Source organism: Schistocerca nitens, chromosome 7 (assembly GCF_023898315.1).
Source record: "Schistocerca nitens isolate TAMUIC-IGC-003100 chromosome 7, iqSchNite1.1, whole genome shotgun sequence".
Taxonomy (NCBI): Eukaryota; Metazoa; Arthropoda; class Insecta; order Orthoptera; family Acrididae; genus Schistocerca; species Schistocerca nitens.
In genome coordinates this window covers 613,478,818-613,501,362 of record NC_064620.1, presented here as the reverse complement: position 1 = coordinate 613,501,362, position 22,545 = coordinate 613,478,818, and positions in this window count along the sequence as shown.

Below are 22,545 nucleotides of genomic sequence, written 5' to 3'. Positions count from 1 at the left end.
ACCCTGTCGCGCGGCGGGCCGGAGTTGCTACGAGCTGTCCGCCTCTCCTTCCTCGCTCGCATCGTTTCGGCCCTCTCTCACTGGTGCCAGCCGCCACATCCGTGGTTATAAAATCACAACATAGTGCTGTCCGCTGCTCCTGACAACGATGGCGGAGATAGCCGTAGAAATCTTGGGAATTTTATTCGAACTGACGCGGCTTGACAACCGAGAAGACTTGATTCTGATAACCATCTTGTTATGAGGTGTAAACCGTATTATTGGTCGAATATCCAGACATGTCGAATTCCTCCGGAATGTATCTCGTTACTTTATGTGGATCGCAGTCTTTCATCCAGTAGATGAAACAGTCTTCATCCATATAAAGTAACTCTCTGTCAGTGAATTTGGTCTTCAGAAAGGCATAGTGAAATTGCTGCACAAGGAGAGTTAGCAAATGTCCCATATACACATACAAACATAAACAGCTCCCATGAACTCCATCGAAAACTTATCCATCTCCAGAACGACTAAACCTTGGCTGAAGAATGTGGCCAAGCGACATAATAATGCCGCCATAACGCCTCTCCCAGCAGTAAACTTCATGAGTTTCGTTGTGTGTTCTTAATTTGTCGACGTTTTTCTTGAAAATAGCATTATTCATCTATTTTTTAAAAATATTTCTCTAAGTCAGCGACTTCACTTGAAAGAGATCCATGCGAGACACTAATCAGAACCAATCCAAATAGATACGTTGCTGGGGATATCTGTAGTGCATAATGCATATCTGTTTTCGACCCAGTGCCGTCATTAGACTGAGGGTGGAGTCCTTTTATGGGACGAGGTGCTCCATTGCTGTGCGTATCATGCAAACTAGCAGGATATGCCAAGTCTACCTTCCACACTATATCCTTTACCAGACCAGCTGCGACACCTTTGAAATCAACTAATATATGGCTGTCCTCCTCAGACAGCCATCGAAACTTCCCAGCAGCCAGATTATGTTGCGTCGCATATCCGTATAAGTTGTTAACACGAAGATACGTATGTAACTCTCATACTCACAGGCTTTAAACTGTCCGCCCATTGCCGGCCGAAATGGCCGTGCGGTTCTAGTCTCTACAGTCTGGAACCGCACGACCACTACGGTCGCAGGTTCGAATCTTGCCTCGGGCATGGATGTGTGTGATGTCCTTAGGTTAGTTAGGTTTAAGTAGTTCTAAGTTCTAGGGGACTAATGACCTCCGAAGTTAAGTCCCATAGTGCTCAGAGCCATTTGTCCGCCCATTCACGTCTTGTTTGCCTTGGCGTGTCTGCGCACACATTGCCAAAGTCCACCGTGCATGCTGCATTCGGAAAAGAAAACCATGTTGACATTGATCAAAAATTCAGTGTCGAAATGTAACATAATGTGGAATTAAAAGTGTATGTGGTCATGCATACCATCCAGAACTTCTCGAAAATACCTGCAAGTAGTTGTACGTCCATGCCCATATATAGCTTTGCATCCTCACCTAAATCATAGACACTGAATTCCTGCTAAACATTCACCAGATGCTTATACTCGGAATTCGTTATGGTATTGGCTGTAAGATTACTGCTGAATGTGGGTATGTCAGGCAATGTGACTTAGTTGAGTCTCTCTTTGAAATTCAGGTATTTATAAGACCATCGGCAAATGCAGCTTTAGAGATTTACGTGTCCTCCTTGCATAAATCGAATTAAGTCCAGGAACTGTGATGTAATGTTTGGCGTCATTCGCCTGGAGAACGAAGTGTGTGTTTGTTGTGGTTGGCAGGAGAGCCAACATCGTGTTACTAGAGGAGGCCGAAATGCACACGTTTTAGCTCACGCAGGCTGGCGTGAGGTGTGGAAGAGGACAAAGAAATTAAAATTTAGAAAAACAGACGTAGCTGGTGGAATACTTAACTTTAATCCATTAATAATGAACGTCGCTCTTGACGCTACATGATTCACAATATCAATAGTAACTGAATATGGCGCCTTGCTAGGTCGTAGCAAATGACCACGTCATCGGTTTCCGCATCAATGAACATGCAAGCAAGTTCGGAGGAATCGAATGCCCCATCCTCAGCAACAGGCAAACGGGACAACGCATCGGCGTTGCCGTGCTTAGCAGTGGACCGATACAAGATATCGTAGCGGTACTGCGAGAGGAGAATAGACAAGCAAATGAATTTCTGCGCTGTACGTGGAGGTACAGGCTTGTTCGGATGAAAAAGCGATGTTAAAAGTTTGTGGTCTGTGATTATAGTAAAGGGACGACCATACAAGAAATCATGAAACTTTGTAACACCAAATACGAGAGCCAAAGCTTCTTTCTCGATCTGTGAATAATTTCTTTGCGCCGACGAGAGCAATTTGGACGCAAAGGCAATAGGGCGATCGTGCGAGCCATCTTTGTGCGCAAGCACAGCACCGCACCGATCCCGAAATCCGATGCATCAACCATCAACAAAAGGGGTTTCTGGGGATCGAATGGCGTAAGGCAAGTATTGGAAACCAACGCCGATTTCAACCGGCGAAAGGCGTGTTCGCATTCCGTCGTCCAGACGAACGGAACACATTTACGGCGTAAGCGATGAAGCGGAGCTGAAATGGAAGAGGCGTGTGGGATATATCGGTTAAAGTAATTTATTTTTCCCAGCACACTTCAAATTCTGCAGCGAAGGCAAGTCTTGTATGGCACGAAGGTGCGTGGGACTGGGATGTATGCCTTGGGCATTGAGTACATGTCCCAGGTATGGCAAGTCACGAGCAAAAAACACACATTTGGCAAGCGAAGACCATTTTTTCGCAAGACCCGAAATAATGTTCTGAGATTGGCTAAATGTTCTTCTTCCGTCTTTCCGGAGAACACAATATCGTCCAGATAGTTTGCTGCAGTAGGGACCGACGCACAAACAGTTTGTAGATATTACTGAAACAATGCAAAGGCGGATGCACACCCGAATGGCAGTCGTTTGAATCTATACAAACCAAGATGCGTGTTAACCACCAAAAAGCGCTGGGATTCTTTGTCCACCGGTATTTGCAAGTACGCATCTGCTAGGTCCAACTTCGAAAAATATTTACCCGGGCACAGTTTGTCAAAAAGATCTTCCGGGCGGGGTAAAGGAAGTTGCAATCACTAGTTGTGGATTCACTGTTGCCTTGAAGTCCACACGAAGTCTCAATTTTCCCAAAGGTTTTGGCAAAATTACTAAGGGTGATACCCAGAGAGAAGCCTGCACACGTCCAATCACACCTTGTGATTCCAAATCGTGTAATGTTCTTGCGACCTCATCACGCAATGCGTGGGGAACATTGCGCGCTCTGAAAAATTTCGGTTGCGCGCTTACTTTCAGTTCCAAATGTGTTTTATAGTGCTTAGCGCAACCGAGGCCTGGTGCAAAAATGTGTGCAAATTCTTCACATAGACGAGAAACACTGTCTGAAGGCACAGTCTGGTCCACTGATAGGACCTGATTTACTACAGACAAGTTAAACAACTGAAATAAATCGAAACCAAACAAGTTCACCGCAGAAGAAGAACGAAGAACGTAAAATGACGCAAGTTTTGTTTGTCCCTTGTATGTTGCAAGAAGGCTGCACTGTCCTAACACAAGGATATTCTGACTGGAATAGCTAGTTAACATTTGCGGCATGCAACGGAGGTGTGCCCAGCAGTTTGTAAGTGTCTTGATTGATCAGTGAAACTGCATCTCCGGTGTCGAGCTGGAATGGTATCACTTTGCCGTTAATGTCCAAGTCCACAAAAAGTTTATTGTCCTGCTGACAACAAGAGCGACTGTCTCGTGCAACGTGAACTGACACTGGTACAGAATCACTTGCGACTTGACGGGAGTCCCAGCGATGTCGACGCACACTATTTGTGGGACGAACACAGTTAGAGAGAGTAGCACTGGGCGGAGTGGAATGAACTACATGAATTTCCATGGGTGAAGTTTCGCGAGCCTGAGTACCCTTGGTTCGATTCCGATTCTGGCGCGAAGCAAACGGCCTGGAATGGTTTTGAGTTTCCGATCTGAGCTTTTTCTGGCAAACACTCTGAACATGTCCTTTTTTATTACAATAAAAGCAAATAGGATGGCGTGACGGGCAATTCTCACGCGAATGTCTAGTAGCACACCGCGGGCATGATTTTAGCACTGCATTTGCTTGCCGGCGAGGTACACGTGGCTGAGAGCCTGGCGGCAGCCGCGCGGCCGGGCGCGAGGGCCGTTTACTGTTCCATGCAGCTCGCCTGGCGGGCCGGTTAATCTGACACACGGGGGGCGAAGTTTCAAATGATTCCTGAGCAAAGTCAAGAGTTTCCTACCAATCCAGTATGTCCATCACTTGTTGAAGGGAGGAATTGACTAGTTTCAAAATCTGTTCCCTTATACGAACAGAAACGTTCTGTGCAATTGCATCACATATCATAGTATCTGAATAAGGGAGTCCACATTGACACTCAAAAGCACAATCCATAGTAAGGCTTTGCAAGGTTGCAACCCACTCCCGATTAGTCTGACCTGCCATACGTTTTGTACGAAAGAAGGTATACCTTTTCGCAACTACATTGACTGATTCTTTGAAATATGCCTCTATTGCAGACAAAATTTCGTCGTAAGACAGAGTTGCTACGTCGCGTCAGGGAAATAATTTGACTGTCACATGGTACGTGGTCACCCCTACTGAGGACAACAAAGAAGGCTGCCGCTCGTTACCTTGAATTCTGTAGGCGGTGAGATGGAATCCAAATTGGCGTGACCACTCCGTCCAGCTTTCCAGTGCAGCATCAAAAGGTCTAAAAGTTGGTGCAACTGCTTGTTGTGGCTGCGTTAGAGGTGGAGCGGCTGCTGCCGCATCGTTTTGCATCGCACGTTGACCCTGGACGAGCTGTCCAAGGCATCCAGTAAGGCCTGCGTCTGCTGATTCTGTAAGCGATAATATTCGGACAGTACATCTGGAAGTTGTGGCGAAGCCATTACACAAATAAATCAGAGCAATATCGATAAGAACGGGGTTTTCCCTCATCGCCAATGTTGTGGTTGGCAGGAGAGCCAACACCGTGTTACTAGAGGAGGCCGAAATGCACGCGTTTTAGCTCACGCAGGCTGGCGTGAGGTCTGGAACAGGACAAGGAAATTAGAATTTAGAAAAACGGACGTAGCTGGTGGAATACTTAACTTTAATCCATTAATGATGAACGTCGCTCTTGACGGTACATGATTCACAATATCAATAGTAACTGAATATGGCGCCTTGCTAGGTCGTAGCAAATGACGTAGCTGAAGGCTATGCTAAACTATCGACTCGGCAAATGAGAGCGTATTTTGTCAGTGAACCATCGCTAGCAAAGTTGGTTGTACAACTGTTGCGAGTGCTAGTCTCTCTAGACCTGCCGTGTGGCGGCGCTCGGTCTGCAATCACTGATAGTGGCGACACGCGGGTCCGACGTATACTAACGGACCGCGGCCGATTTAAAGGCTACCACCTAGCAAGTGTGGTGTCTGGCGGTGACACCACAGTGTCTTAACGCTCTTAGTCAGGGTATGATCTTTGTGCAAACCAAAATCACCCCATTGCACAGTTATGAAATCCTCATTATAACTGCTCAAATTGTGGAAGGATGTGAGTATGAGTCACGGCATGTAGTTGTTTAAGTTGCATGCAGTGTATGCGGTGCTGCAGAACTACCCCTGTGGGATGATCATGGAGGTGTTGCAGCCGTTATTGTGATCAAAATACCAGGCAAGTTGTTCTACCTCACTGAGCAGCCACCTCCCAGAATTATCCCTGACAAATGATATCAAACGATTTTTACCTGAGTCATACCACCAGACAACTCTATATGTCGCAACATATGGTTCATGCTGCTCTGTAAAGGTTGCATATGTATCAGTGCAGTCTCCCTTACAGAGCGCAATAAGAATGAGTAGACATTTAAAGTCAGTGTATGCTGTGAAGGGGCAACGCTCCTCGTGCTGGTATTTCTTGTTTTCAATTGTCATTTCCACATGTGCCGGTTCCTACCGGGGAGCAATCAGAGTCAGATGCTTATCTAGACCATCTCTCGTAGTACAAGTGTTGATGCGTCTAGACCGATAATGACATTTACGACTGTATTTTCTCTTTGGGGTGAAAAGATAGCAATATATATTCTCTGCCCACTTGTATCTGAAAAGTGTATAAAGTTATTCCTAAATTGTATAAAAGAATTATGGATGACCGCTATAATTTGAATGCAGTAGAGTACTTACTATCTGTTTTCTAAAAACTAATATCTGCTTTGTGTAGTAGAACATAGAAATTTCAAAAGCTACCTCCTGTGATTCGTAGTGATGAGGTTATTTCAAAGTATGCGTCTGTAATAAGCCTTTACCCTTCGATGTAAATTGCTATGTTGATGGCACATCTTCCATTAAACTGCGCTGTGAAGGTAGTAAACGAAGGTTCGAATAAAAATTGATTTTTTTAAAGAAAAATAAGTTTTATTCTCTTCTTCTGTATAAATTTTATGGCTGGTTTAGCGGAACCATTTGGTAATGATGATGATGTTTGGTTTGTCGGGCGCTCAACTGCTCGTTCATCAGCGCCCGTACACATTCCCAATCTGTACACAGTGCAGTCTAGCCACTTTAATGAATGACGATGGAATGATGAGGACAACACAAACGCCCAGTCCCCGGGCAGGTAAAACCCACAACCCGTCCGGGAATCGATTTCGGGACCCCGTGATCCAGAGGTAGCAACGTTTGCCGCTAGCCTACGAGCTGCGGACTCGTTGGCACTGAGGGCTACTCCCTTTCTCTATTAGCAAGTACCCTCTTGGTTGTGCTAAACCAGCAGCACATCCTTAAGCATTTTGAATTTGATGCAAATCATGCTGCAAGAGAGACATCAGGCAGTGTGTCCGTGTTATTACTGGAGCGGGCGAGAAGGAGGAGGTGGGCTGCATTGATCTGCTCTCTCAAGTATCCCTGACCGAGTGCACTACCAGTGTGCAGAAGGTATATAATAAAATACATTGATCCCGTATATGAGTGTTATTTACCATAGTATTGTACTATCAAAGTAGAAAGTGAGTATTTTGTTTATGCAGAGTGACGTTAACTACACATTTTACGCATGATTATTGCCATTTATGTGCTGTAATGTTAGTTACAAAGTCCTATTTTCTTCATATGTAGGAACGTTATTTGCTATAATATGAGAGTAGAAATAGTGCATTTTTTGGTGTCTTTTGATGTGAAGTTCCATATTTACAACCACGTTCCTCAAATAATCGGCAAACAGCACTGAGGATGCATTACCATGCTGGAAATTGCAGGTGTTTCATGCAGTTGCCCAATGGAGGGACAGACTAAGAATGACAGTCTCAGCATGATGGAGGCACTAGGGAGGAGGGTGGTGGGGGTGGTGGGAGGACCAATGCGAGCACACGACAACATTATTGGTAGGAGGAAGAGCACACTGCTCCAGTGGGGGAGGAAAGGCATCAGTTGTGGGTCATAAGTTGCTGTCTTCATTATGATAGCTTTTTTTTAAATTTTGTAATTTTTGTGACTTCTGGGCCATGCCCATTCAGCCTTCTCAATAGTAATGTCAATTATGACGATACCAAAGTAAGGACAACGCAACATGCAGTCCGAAAACGGATAAAATCTCCGACCTAGCACGAACTGAACCTGAGACCCCTCACTTAGCAATTCGCCTCGCTAACCACGTAGCTACCGAGGTGGACATGACAGTTGCCACTTCACACCGAAAGTAATCGAATTCCTGCGTGAACGTGAACGCAAGTAGGCTACTAGAAAGCTACCATGGCCATAAATTTTAGTAACTGTCATGATAGTTATAGATCACCTCCTAAATGAATAAAAGAAGGACCTAAATGAAAGCTTCATTTATATAAGTGGTACTAAGGCAACTGGCCAGTTTGGTTCCATAAGAGAATAATGCTTCCCACTTAGCTTGTACTGGAGCTGCACCCCCACTCACAGGGAGAAACGAACATAAAAATAAAATAAGAGAAACCAGTATTCGCACAGAAAGATTTAAGTATATTTAAGCGTTTGTTTTTCCTGCGCGCCGTTCGGAAGTTGAACTGTAGAGAAATAGTGTGAAGGTTGTTCTATGAACCCTATGAACCCCCTGTCTTAAGGGTGAATTACATCTGACCTCTAACAGCGGCCACAGTAAACTGTGTGCATCGAGTTTGTGGTAACACGGTTCGGAGAACTTCAGGTTTTGCTGAGGCTCGTTTAATTTACATTTTGTGTGCCGTAAGTCATTACTACGAGTCACCTTTCGTCCTGAGCAAGAGAGTCATGCATAGCTTCAGTGTGTAATCATTGGCAAATAAGTGTTGAGTCGTCTCGTCTGCTCAGCCATAGAATCACGGAACAGTGGAATCTGTGCGCTGCTGATCTGGCCACTGTTAAGCTATCGGAAGTCAGTAATGTCAACGACAAAGTGAAACACTGACAACGAATAACGTGGATTGTTCTTCACGTGGCTATAGTCAGTGTAGCATAATATTCTGCGAAATTAATTCACAACGAAGATTGAGGTTGATAAAGGTTACAGTTTCTATGATTCTACGAGTCGTGGGGCACTCAACGCATTCGACAACAATAACAGCAATAATCACGAAGCTATTTTAAAGCTCGCGTTCCACACGCCGAACTGCTAAATGAAGCAGCAACACACGCCTACAGAGGGAACATCGAGATGGTATATTGTGCAGCACAGTGAAACACGGCGTTCTGCATGAGGAATAACAACAGTTTGCAGAGTTTTCCAAACACTTAACATAGGTTTTTCTAATAATTTTGCTCTGAAACGACATAGAACAAAAATACTGTAAAACAGTTTTCTGAATGTTCTGGTCCTTTTGTTAGTTTGCCTTTGTATTTCACTGTACACTGAGTTCATTGGTAGTAAACAAAGGGTCAAGCAGTCCTCACTCAAGGCGGGAAAGAAAACTTGTACGAGAAGCTGGTACATTATGTATGGCGTCACAACGGGGAATTTCACAACGAGCAGCATATCGAGCGTGGCAGGTAGAATCAGATGCCGCAGATTTTTGCTTCATGGAGAGAACTGTGACTGATGAGAAGCGTAAGGGCTTTCTGCCTAACAAACGCAATTTAGTAGCCACCATATTTGTAGTTTTGGCCCTTATTGCTGGTGTTTCTACATTATTGCTTAAATACTCTAAATACGATCTGATGTAATGCTATCGTATTGATGATCTCTAGAAAAAAGAGCCGCTTGTGGTACGGTTCTTTGTAATAAAATGTAGATATCGAAGTATTGTTGGTTAAAAATATTCGTGTTTGGTGTTTTTCGTGCTTGGTGTTTTTCGTATCGTTACTTGGTGAATCCCGTTTCAAGACACCAGGGCGTTAGAAGTTTATCAAAACCGCGCCTTCCTTGTATAATTTATTGTAATTAAATGTCAGTTAACGACATCTCGATAGATAAGTCTTTGACAATATCGTAAAATCAAATAAATGGATATACATTACGTCTTTGAAAAATAGTGTTGCGCATATGGGTACGGGCTGAGAACGAAGCGGTTTCTGGCTAGGATCTCCTTTCAGCGGGTAATTTTTTAGTCGTTTGTGTATTTTCTTTAGGCATCTGTGACTTCCTTCTACATTTAATAGAAGCATATTCTGGAATATTCGATGTTTTATATAAGTGTATAAATTATATACAAGTTCGGGGCTGTATTTGTTTGGAACGTCGTACGGAACATCGACCATTTAATTGCTAAAATTTCTGTCTGCGTCACTGGCTGACTACCTCACAATTCCGTACAGTGTGTCCTACAGGCGCAACGACATGACCGTCATCTTGATAAAGGAGCAAATATTCGCTTCAATATACACTGTGAAAGAGAGGCAGTGCTAGCTCAGTGTGGATATTATCAATTAGAACAATAAACAATGCGAATCCGAGACGCTTTCTTGCGCATGTGAAAAAGTAAAATGCGTCAGGCCAGAGTTAATACTCCAAAGGAATGTCGAAGCAGTTCTCTAAATACGCGTTACAATTCTTTGTTAATTCCACCGACATGTCCACAATATTGTCCGCTATTTTCTCCGCTTATCTTCAACGTTCACTAACGGAACTGACGTAACTATTTCAAAGGCGTCCATTATTGTTAAACAATCTTTGTTGTTTGCCGACATATACAGTCGAAAATTGCAGCTGGAGGGGCAGTGCTAGCAAATTACCGTGAGGAGGACGGTCTGTATGAAATACCAACCCGTAACTGAGTGTGCAACAACTACATTGGAAACACCGTTAGAATGTGTGCATTTTATAATGCCGATTACCATTACAACAAATAGAGTTTAGGAGCAGACCTTTTCTACTTTCCAACAAAAGCTTTCGTCTGAGCAGCGCACTTCGCAAAAAACAGCATTGCTGATAATTTTCTGTAGTATTTCGAGATAAACTGCCGGTCAGAAATTTTCGAACCCTTACGAAAAAAGCTATATACTTTGTTTCAGTGTTCAAACACAACATACAAACTAAATTCATCAACAAAATAAATATTTTCTCTCTCTCTGTGATGTAAGTACAGTTCAAAATGATTTAGATTTTAGCCTCTTCAAAGTACCAACACTGTGCCCTCAGTACAATTACACAAACTCTTGTCATTTTGGAGATAAGATTTTGTAGTGTTTTTGCAAATACTGTAGTCCAAAACTTTTGTAAATTATTCCACAGACCTTCAACATTAGATAACCTCATTTATCTATTCTCCCTGTCAAGTCCATCCCGTAAGACTTCAATGGAATTTAAAGCAGGAGACTAACTTGGCCAAATCATATTCTTCTGTTCCCCACATTTTTCTTTTCTATTGACAGACCCTCTGCACAATTTAGATGCATGTCTCGGATCGCTGTCCTGTTCCAGAACAAATCCACGAAATGTAAGTCTCTTGCCAGATGGAACCGCATTATTGATGAGTGTCCTTGTACTATTACTACTTCTCTAATTTTTTATTAATTCTCATTAGACCATTGACTTTATCGACCATAAAACATCCCCACACCATGGCCGACCGTCCGCCGTTGCCCCAAACATTACTCCTCATACGTTCTCCCTGAAGTCGACGATGGCTTCTAAAATACTTGATATTTAGATTCGTCCGTGAAAACCACTGCTTTCGCTGTGCCCGTTGTAAAAGTTCCCCCTTATTTTGTTCACATAATAACCGTTTTATGGCCGCTATACACCACTTTAAAACTTGTTCACGGAGAAGGCGTTGCACTGTTGGGACAGCGATTGGAGTTGCTCGCATAGTATTTACTTTCTCTAGAATTTAAGGTGCAGTACGCGTCCTCTGGTGATTAGTCTGTGCACATATGAATTGATCTTCCCTGTATGATGTTACTCGGTGTCTTCCAGACACACTTACATTGACATTAGTTTACTTGAACAGCTACAACGTATATATCACTGTAGATGGGGTTATGCCAACTTTTGTTGCTGTTGTCTTTCTAGAGTAGCGTTCCTGCAGGGCGAAATTACAGCACGTTTTTGAATTCCAGTCTTCTGATTCTGTCTCATTAGGAGATAATACGTTATGAACCTCACTAGGTATACAAGCACACTGCCAGAGTCACCCACTGTACTGTACACTAACGCGAACTGAAGGAATGAGGCCTACTAGAACGGAACCAGCTTAGGTTAAGGTACGTCAGTGTTGTAGCGGATGCTCATCAATGCCCCTCTAGGTGAACAACCAGTCAAATACAAAAATTATTTTATTATCGGAATTGGGGATGTGATAAAATATTCAGAATGAATTCTCTGTTTTAATTAAAAATCCATAGTTGTGATAGGTAAGCGAAAACTTTTGTCCGGTAGTGCATAAATGACGGACCCAAAACCACAGCTAATGGCGGGGGTTGTTGCGTGTTCCTGTGGCCAAGCACATGTTGCAAAGAATCTGATTGCACTTCCCAGGGAGACTTTCCATAGTAGCGCCAACGAACTATGCGTGAAGCTTTAAATTAGTTGCGGAAACTCACAATATAAACATTCCGCTTTTACTGTACTGTAGAAGGTTGTTCCAAGACATTCAGACGTGAGCTCTTCTCAGGAAAACTAATCTAATGGTAGCGGACACTAAGAATGCTACAAAAAAGGTCTGTACCCTCTCGTAGAAGTTAACGTTTATGTGGATCAATGGACACACTAACATTATATTTAATGAAGTAGCGGATAAGTTAGTGGGGATCGCTGATAAAAATGGTTCCTTAAAATATGCCATCTCACCGAAAGATTGCATTATACAGAAGAGGAAGACTAGAGTGAGCACTCGAAAATCAGTCATCAAGGAGCAGTAAATGGAAATATTATGGACAAACACAGCCAAACATGCCCTTTAAGTCCTAGTTCCTGGTTCCCCAGAGTCGAGGAAAATAAAGTTTTTATGTTCCATAATTGGCATTACATTTAGTCATGAGTGATTCCTCAGTTATCTACATCGAATACACGTTCGACATGATCTTCACTGTGAATGTGCTCTGATCTTTATTCATCTCTGTACTGTATATATCTCTCTGATTGGAGACGAAAATAAAGGTGTAAACATTACACGTCAGTTAATGCACGGTGCATAATATGGGAACCTGTGGCTAGGATAGTATGGCAGTGGAGTTGGAGTCCAGCTGTCAGACGATAATCGACGTCCACTTGCTTCACGCCCTCGAGTCGAGGTAAGATCGGAGACAGCATATAGCAGAATAATCAGTAGTCGCATAGCCTCGGAACAGCAATTGAGTTGTACGCTTTACTATTCTAGCAAACGTATATTAAGTAAACTCCGCAAGTATTGTGAGGTTCATTCACAGACTTGATAGTAACAGTTTAAACAAAGACGTGTAGTGATAAAATATTTAACCGCAGGCAACACTTTCTATTGTTTGTTTATATTGCTATAATCTTTGAATTTTCCAGCGTAGCACCAATTCGCGATAGCGCAATCTATGGACAGTTTCTTGTACTATATTCTCTGATTCTTCGCATGTGACATCAAATCAAGGTATGATGTGGAGACGGATACAGAAATACGTTTGTGCAATTTAAATAAAAACGAATCATTGAAAGAAAGGTAGTAACGCCGTTCAGTACGACAACTGATGAGGGAGGTAAAAACAAAGATACAGATTATGAGTACTTTCAAACGCGACTGAAAGAGGTGTTACACCGTTCGAGAGCCCGATATGACACAATTCAGGATCTGCTTTCTAACACGCTGACGCAAAGAACTGCGAAGAATTTGTCGACATTGCTAACAGGGCAGTTTTGAAAGGAACATGAACGATAGCAGATACTGCATCCTAATCGGTTGCAAACGTGACACTTACTCCATCTTCAGCCGCGGCATCATCAGCTGTAGCTATGACACACACCGTTAAACTCCCAGCCATCAGCTTAGAGCTACTTTCAGGAGAAATATTTATTTATTTCTCAACCTGAACAGCTTAGGGCCATCGTGCCCTGTCATGCGTCTGACCAAAGTTTCACATATGAAGTACATTTTTACGACATATTTACCTAAAAAATAGAAGTTTTAATATGATAAACGGTATCAAAATGGTTATAGTATCAATACAAATAATGTGAGTAATACTATGAGCTGAGAGGTTAATACTGGCAGTACTTCTACTACCGCTGCCGCCGCCACTAATAATGTTAATAACAATAATAAATGGTAATCATAACAGCGATGACAATGCTGATAGTGGCAGATGTAAAAAGAATGTGTAGGCGTGCAAAATAGATGTTTTTCGATACAGCGAGTTCTGGGGAAAGGAAATTTAAGTATGTTTGGCGCTAACGAGTGCATTCAGGAACAGTCGTATCCATTATTTATGCTTCTGTAGATATGTCACTAGATCTATTCAGAAGTTGCAAATGTTATTCAGTTATCTAGTATAGTGCAGGAGGTTATGCCAGAGTCGAGTTCCTGCTTCTGAGAAGGACTTCGTGAAAGTGGCTCAACCATGGAGTGGTGTAGAAAGGATTTTTCTCTGAAAGGAGTGGGTATTTCTGCCATGTTGTTGAGGCAAGAACGTTAAGGTCCAGGAGAGATATGAAGGACAGTGTTCGTTGGTAAGACAGTAGAGAATCCGAAGGATATGGAAAAAATCTGCACTAGTCTGCACGCAGTCAGGATAGGTATGTATATGACGGTGAAATATGATCAAGGAGTCGAACACCACAGATGCGACGAACACGGGCATCCATGACCAGTTACAGGTACCTTGAGCTTTCCTGAGAAAGCCCTTGCAGGGTACATTCAGGATAATCAATAAGTGGAAGAATATGTGTTCGTAGTAATTTCTTTTTCTAACCAAGAAGGAAGAGGTTTTTATGGTATATTTTTGTAGGACATGCAGAGACACTGATGCCGTCTTGTACAGAGCAGTTGCGTGCTCATTCCAATCTACATTTTCATCTATTATTTCTTCTAGAACATATGCTGAGACAGATAAGTTGATATTTTTTCCAAGTAGGATTAAAGGTGGTAGGAATTTCCGATAATTCGGGCTAATGAGGCTAGAATGAAGGGTCAGTACTGCTGAGATTTAGGGTGGGTTGCCCTTTAACCCGACAGACTGTCTCCATTTTGGTATCGCGCAAAGATCGGTATTGACATTCTCGATGGCTGTCTTCAGGCCTGTTGGTTTTGTACTCAGATACAGCTTGGTCACGTGATATTTTCAGCAGTACAAAACTGATGACACATCACTGGCATTCAATGAAGAGATTATAGAAACTAATAAAGAACCGTAGGACCTGTCTTAAAACTGCCCGCCCCCTTTGAGTCTTCATGGTACTCAACGTGACACATTGCTGGCGATGCGACATGTATGAGCGATACCATTACACTGCACTCGGCGAGAAATTTAGTCTGCTAAGTTCGGAAACTAAATGTGGGCAGTGTCAAATGCTTTGCTGAAGTCAGAGCAGCACATGGTAGTTGCCTCTTGTGCATCCATGACAAGCTTCAGGTCATACTGTATGTTAACTTTATTAAGGCAGATATTGTTCAAAATGGTTCAAATGGTTCTGAGCACTATGGGACTTAACATCTGAGGTCATCAGTCCCCTAGAACTTAGAACTACTTAAACCTAACTAACCTAAGAACATCATATACATCCATGCCCAAGACAGGATTCGAACCTGCGACCTTAGCGGTCGCGCGGTTCCAGACTGAAGCGCTGAGAACCGCTCGGCCACAGATATTGTGCTTCGATGTTTACGGAAGCATGATTGTTATTCTTCCTTCGATTCCCGGCGGGGTCAGGGATTTTCTCTGCCTCGTGATGTCTGGGTGTTGTGTGATGTCCTTAGGTTAGTTAGGTTTAAGTAGTTCTAAGTTCTACGGTACTGATGACCATAGATGTTAAGTCCCATAGTGCTCAGAGGCATTTGAACCAGTTTGTTATTCCTCTAGTAGGTTGTCTGTAGATAGGTAATTTGTTAGCTGGCCTCATAATGTTTTTTCAAAGACCTTCGGCGCCGCAAGAAGTATGCAAATAGGTCCGTAATCAGAGGGTACTGTTGCAGCGCCAGTTCTAGGTAGTTCCTTAACTAGTCCATGTTTTCAGGCCTCAGTGAAGACACTTATGGTTAAGGAGTGGTGTTAGATACCTCCACCTTCACCTACACCCATACTTCGCAAACCACCGTATTCTGCATGGCGGAACGTGTCTTGTCCACTACTTGTCATGTCCCCTCCTATTCCTGTCGCAAATAGAGCGAGAGGAAAACGACTGCCTAAAAGCCCCCGTGCGAACTCTAATTTCTCGCATCTTATCTTCATGAACCTTACGCGAAATGTACGTTGGCGGTAGTAGAATCGTTCTGCAGTCAGCCTCAAATGCCGGTTCTCTAAACTTGTGCAGTAGTATCTTGAGGAAAGAGCGTCGCATCCCCTCCAGGGATTAACATTTGAGTTCACGAAGCATCCGTGTAATACTCATGTACCGATTGAAACTGTCGGTAACAATACTAGCAGTCCGCCTCTCAATTGCTTCGTTGCCTTACTTTAATTTGTCCTCTGCGGGATCTAAAAAATTCGAACAGTACTCGAGAATGCGTCGCACTGGCGTTCTAAACGCTGTCTCCTTCATGCATGAGTTACTCTTTCCCATACTTCTCCCAATAAATCGAAATCGAGCATCAACCTTACCTATTACCAAAAATTATGTTTTCATTACATTTCATACCGCTTTGCAACGTTATGTCTGGATATTCAATCGAAGTTGCCCCCTACTAATGCTGTATTTGAAGGTTACAAGACTGTCTTTCCTATTCATCCGCATTTACTTGCGCTTTTCTACGTTTAGAGCAAGCTGTCACTAGAAATGTTATCTAAATCATCTTGTATGTTCCCATAGTCATTCAACTAGGATACCTACCCGCACACCTCAGTGTCATCAGCAAACAACCGTAAGTTGCTGCTCACCCTGTTCGTTGGACAATTTATGTACATGGAGAATAAAAACGTTCCTATCACGGTTCCCAGGCACACTTCCGAAGATGCCCTGAACACACGCCGTCGAAAATTCTGTGCTGGGTTCTACTACTTAAAAAGCATTCAAGCCACTCGCATATCTCGAAACCTAACACATATGCTCGTAACTTTAACAGTCTGCAATTGGGCATCAAGTCAAATGCTTTCCGGAAATCTAGAAATATGGAATCTGCCTGACAAAATCATGGTTTGTAGAATATCACGTGAGACAAGGGGATGCTATAACTGAAGGAACGGAAGATGTCACTCAAACTATTTCTTGCGCCTTACTTGCAAGTTCAGATAAATTACTGCATCTGAAGCCTCGGTATGTAGTCAGTTGTGTTTTCTTTCTGGGACATTCTACTGCATACTTCATGAAAATTACGTCACAGGCAGGCATGCCAGGTGCAAGTAGTTGAGAGGTGAAAAACATTGTGTTTGGGATTTAATTGCAAATATATGTAGGAGAGGCTGACTGCAGCTTATATGATGGGTAAGAGAAACCTGAAGCATTGACACGTTTGAAGAAGAAAGCACCTGCCAGAATGTCGCACTAGAAGGAACTATTGTGCAGAAAATTTATGTTAATGTCACCAGCTATGAACATGTGCTCGGGTATTGTTTCGAGACCTGAAAGAGCAATTTCGAAGCAGGCAACCACACGTACTTTAGGAAGTTTGTAAAGAACGCATTTCAGGCACTTGCTGTCAAGGAATATGAACACATATTCTACTTATTTATCTTCATTTTTGCTCGATGTGTGTAACATAGTAGGTTAAGAACCACAGAGTATGTATACCCCTACTCCTCCCTCTCGTCTGTTACATCTATCGTGTCTAAGAAACACGTATTCGTCAGATTTACCGAGCTTGTGGGAATGCTTTGTTTGAGCCAAATCTCTGACAGAAGTATAGTACGGATACCTATGTCTTCCAATCCATGCCGGAACTCCTGGAGAGAAGCTGCCAGAAACTGGATATTTGTACGTGCAATATGGAGCTTAGTGTATTCAGGTGCAACACGTGCGAGGATACTACTAATGGACACAATGGAAACTGAGTAAGCAATGAGCAGACGATAACAGAATACGCGAAGGTGGGACAGTGCAGGTTCTAGGAAGTGAAAACGCTGGGTATCTTTAGGAACGAAGGTGGTCTTATGGCCAACGCCACAGGGATTAGCAGCAGTCGTTAAACAGCAGAGAGGCGACAAGAAAACAAAATCCCCATACAGAGCTAGACTAATTTGTTAACAATAGTATTGAAATAAAGATAAATGGAATAAAAGTAGAATGTACAATACTATTATTGGCTCTAACGATGAGAAACAACAATAATATGGTAAAAAACTGTTCAATACAAATGGGATAAGACTAACAAGTGAACGTTCCCAAGTGTAAATAAACGATGTTGATGAAATCTGGGAGTATAGCTTTGTTTCTACCCGGTTCCACTATTAATAAGTAGAACGCAGCCCATAATGTGATCTAGATTTAGAGGGAATATCTTCTAAATGATGATATAAAGTTTTTTGTATAAAAGTTGACTTATAATTAACGTTCTAGAAAATTATATACAGCTATTGTAATAATGCGAAATTTTGCAAACTACTGCACCACAATTAATAATTTTGAAACATTATAACTTTTGTTACAACATAATTTCGAGAAACTTTCAAACCACGTGTATCCACGCATAATGAAGCTGTGCGGCTAGGCAGGTTAAAAGTCGTGTTGCGTAGCGTAATTGTATGACCACTGTCTTTCGTCGTACTGTGCAATAAAAAAATTCCCCCTACCTCAGTACTGCACCTGGTCACCAGCCCGATTCTCTGCATACGTTGACACTGTTCAGACGATGTTAAAAGCAGCGTTGAAGAAAAACATCGTCAAAACTTACGTTTGCAAAGTCCGCCTAAACTCTCGTAGCAAGCTATCCTGTAATATCTTATAATGATTTTCGGGTGGAGGGCGATTGCTTCGTTCTTTTAGAAAAAGTCTCAAAATTCGGCAACAAGTTCTTTACTTCTTTAGGTTCAAAATTAAAGAATTAGCCATCAGCCCGTATTTATTTAAACGACTAATATAAATTTCCTTAGCTCACAGTTCATACAACCCAGTATACACGCAAAAGAGCCAGAAATGTACTTAAGTCCGACCCGAATTATTACGTGATCTACAGTCGATGCTTTGCTACAATATATGAGTTTCACATTCTGTCTTTTCTTCAGTGGATCTGTAATAAAACTGCTCGCCAACTATTCCATAGATGAATATGAAACATGCCACGCAGAATTCTACAGAGGCCAAAAGTTCACACGCATTTATCTTCCCAACTAAACACTTCGCAAAGCTCAAATTTCCACAATCTGTCTGTAAATCAAACTGCTTTCACGGCAATACCATCCGGACGCCAAATACCAGTAACTTCTACATTTTACTCATAACATAGACGGACACGTCCTACGTGGCCTGTACGTCCAATAGCTAGCCAAAGGCTGACTCCCTGCCGTTCCTTCCAGGGCCTAAAACTGCTTGATAGAGCGCGGGAAATGCTTAACTCTGATTGGTTGTTCAAAATGACCAGCCAATCAAAACAATCCTTCGAGTTATTTCTCGCGCCAAAACTGTCCAACGCCAATCAGTATTCACATATGCATTTACGTCACTTCATCATGCAAATCTTAATAAAATGTTTAACAAAACCAAACGAAAAGAAAACTAATTTTGAAGTGACTTTAGAAAATCATTACTCTGCAAATGGCTATTCTGGCTGCCTTCTTGCAAAAGCAAGTACTCTTGGACATACGTCATCAGCAAGGTAGGGAAATTACAGCTTTCATTGCAACTGCTTGCTTCACACTTTCCCATGACATAGTTACGTAAAGTTTAACATCAGATAATATTGAATCTTTACGTATGTCCCACATATACAGTCTTACTCACTCTCATTTACTCACACAACAAAACAAATTGTTATTAAATAAATATTAAGCCTTTCTGAATTCTATGTTACTAAAATGAGAAATAGTGAACGTTTTTAATTATAAAAAATCTAAACAAATTGTTCTGCCATTTAGTGAACTTCAGTAATAATTCCAAATGATACTAAGAGACAAACTACTGTGAATCCCAACTGACTTTAATCCTATAAGTGTCGGTTTTTGGTGTTTTAGGTAATTGTCTCTAAATCTGAAAGTATCTCAGCTATATAGTTGAGATTTTAACACAACCTTTCTTTCAATAACAAAGGGCTGTATATTGACTTTTTAACAAAACTGAATAATATTTAATACTGTTTATTTAGATTCTTAGGGACTTGAATAATCTGTCGCTCGAACTAACACAGGCTGCGCTTCCCACGGCTAGGCTAGCGACAGGTGCGAGTGAGTCACGCTAAGATACCAGCGGCCTTATATTGCCACCGCCAATGGCCCCAAAGCTACGAGCCCGTACTTCTAAGTAGGTTACTGCAATAAAATGCTATTGCGTATTGACTCGCGACGTTACAGGTGGTTTCCAAGATCCCATTTTTGGAAGATAAGCTGTCACTATGTGCTGCCAGAGTGTTTAAATATTATGTTTTAATTGTTATTTTACATTTCACATTTATGTCCTTCTTTCCTTTTATTTTACCATTTCACATACATGTATTTTGTTAAGTGATAACAATCAGTAACTCGTTATTATGATGTAAAATCATTAGATTAATGATAATCTGTGAACAAATTCTTGAAGCATGTCGTTTTTTTTACATTTAACACATAAAATGAAAGAAATTTCTTCACAAAATGTACACGACAAACACAATATAAAACAAAGTTCAGCAGGACTTTAAGCTGTGAAGGTCATCCTCTAAATATCCCGATAAGCCTTACGAGCCAAAGGGAAAAACGTGAACAATTACAGCCGCATGATGGCACCCAAAATTCTGCTTGCGTTAGCTGCAGATATTGATCAACACTTGTTTATGTATGCTACAAGACTATAGAACGCAGAAAGGCACGTCAGGAAGCTAATGGAATTTTACGATTGTTAAGTGATAGTAAGATTAACTAATGTAGCGAGAAAACTAAAGTAGCCCGTTCTAGAAGCGGCTAAACGTTGCATTTCGTTACCAATGAAAATTTTCTAAAACCTTCAGTTTTGTGGAATGTATCATTCCCAAATATTTCTTTACATTTAGAACTAGCAGGGCGAAACAATCAGTACGCAGGATACTATAAATTATGTATCCTACCTTCCTCATAAGGCTGTGAGGAAAGAAAGACTGAGATTTACAAAACGTAGAATTATTTGATGCTTCAACTCGGAAAAACACTTCACCATCACTCAATGACATTTTGGACACAGGCTCCAATCTGTTGTTTGAAATATTGTCATCATGAATTTGCTTCAGGATGTTCCAGACGACAATCATTGGAGATGGCACTCAGATATATTTTTACAACTGACGTAGAACGAAAAGGATAGAGATACAACGAGATTCCCCCGGTTTCATGTCGAGAAAAAAGGTGCAATTTGGCAAACTATGATGACGTCATCAGTCACAGGTTTAATACACGTTTACAGTTTGGCCTCACATACACCAAGTTTCTCCTTTCCGCAACTTTGCGTGGTTTGCCTACAGGACTTACGGGCACATATCCTACTGCAGCAGAACTTCTGCTTAAAAGTACTTTAGTGGACGACTTTGCCGCCTGTTGTGAGTACGACAATAATCTGATATCTTTATAAAAGCAGCTGACAAGTCTGCTGAAACAGAAAAAACTTCCAATGGGAAAATGGGATAGTATTTATAATATACTAGAGGTCATATGGAAAACGGATCAGCGAAGAGCTGAAGAACATACAGCAGTGTTATGCATTGATTGGGACATGGAATAAGTTTTCTATGATTACCGTCCCGTAACCGATAAACTGCAGTATGAGCCTGCTAATTAAACGAAAGGTACTGCACGTAACTGCGAAATTCTATGATTCTCTTCGTATCTTTTCATCAACATCCACTGCAGAAAAAATTGTTTTTCAGGGTATGTGATGCCTTGGGGAGGGTTCATGGAGCAGTGCTGTACATCAGAATCTCCAAGACTAGAAACACATTTGTTATTTTGATCGTAAGTAAAAGCAGTGTACCTTTATTAAAATGGTGACGCCTCCGCTCCTTGATTAAGAATACGCCTTCTTGGGTTCGCGACTTCAGAGATTTTTTCGCAAGTACTCCGTAATTGACATCGCAAACGACAGAATGTGGAGCGATCCTATGGTGACTCTGGACTAGATACGGAGAAACCGAAACTGCCAGAATACGTTTTTCCGTAGAGTAATTGATACCTAAGAGAGTTTGACGTCATTGCAGCCGCGACATTGTCCCATCACATATGATCCTGCAGATCTGGTATTACGTGGGACATCAATGGGAAAATTCCGGTCTTCTGTACTTTGATGGAATGGACCTCCGCGTTAAAGTCAGCCACTTCACATGTGGTCTCTGGAAAAAACCTCTGGCGATTCCTTTCCAGAGATGCGAAAGGTATCGAATATATTTTCATTATTAATGCTTTGGTGTGTTTTATTGACGCGTCAAAATGTAGAGCTTACTGGAAACATTACGCATAACGGCATGGATTATTGCCTTTGATCTATAAGGTTCGACGCTCAGAAAATGTTAAGAGCAAATTCACTTTCCAAGAGTTAGAATGAGAAAAACGCAGTTGGATGCGGATGGTCCACCATCATAGCTTCCCTGCTAAATACCCAGCTTCCAACGGAATATGAAATTTAATGTTATAACAAGTTATTTCATAACGAACTTGTACAACTTGGAAGACGAGTTCATTTTGCAGAGTCTAAGATAGAAGAAAAGCACCCACTACTCGTAGAGTATACCCACCCATTCACAAAACTATTCATTCGACAGAGGCATGTACATTTACACCACTTAGGAACTGCTATAGTGCTGTCTGAAATATGTAACGACTTTTGAATCTTGAAGGGAAG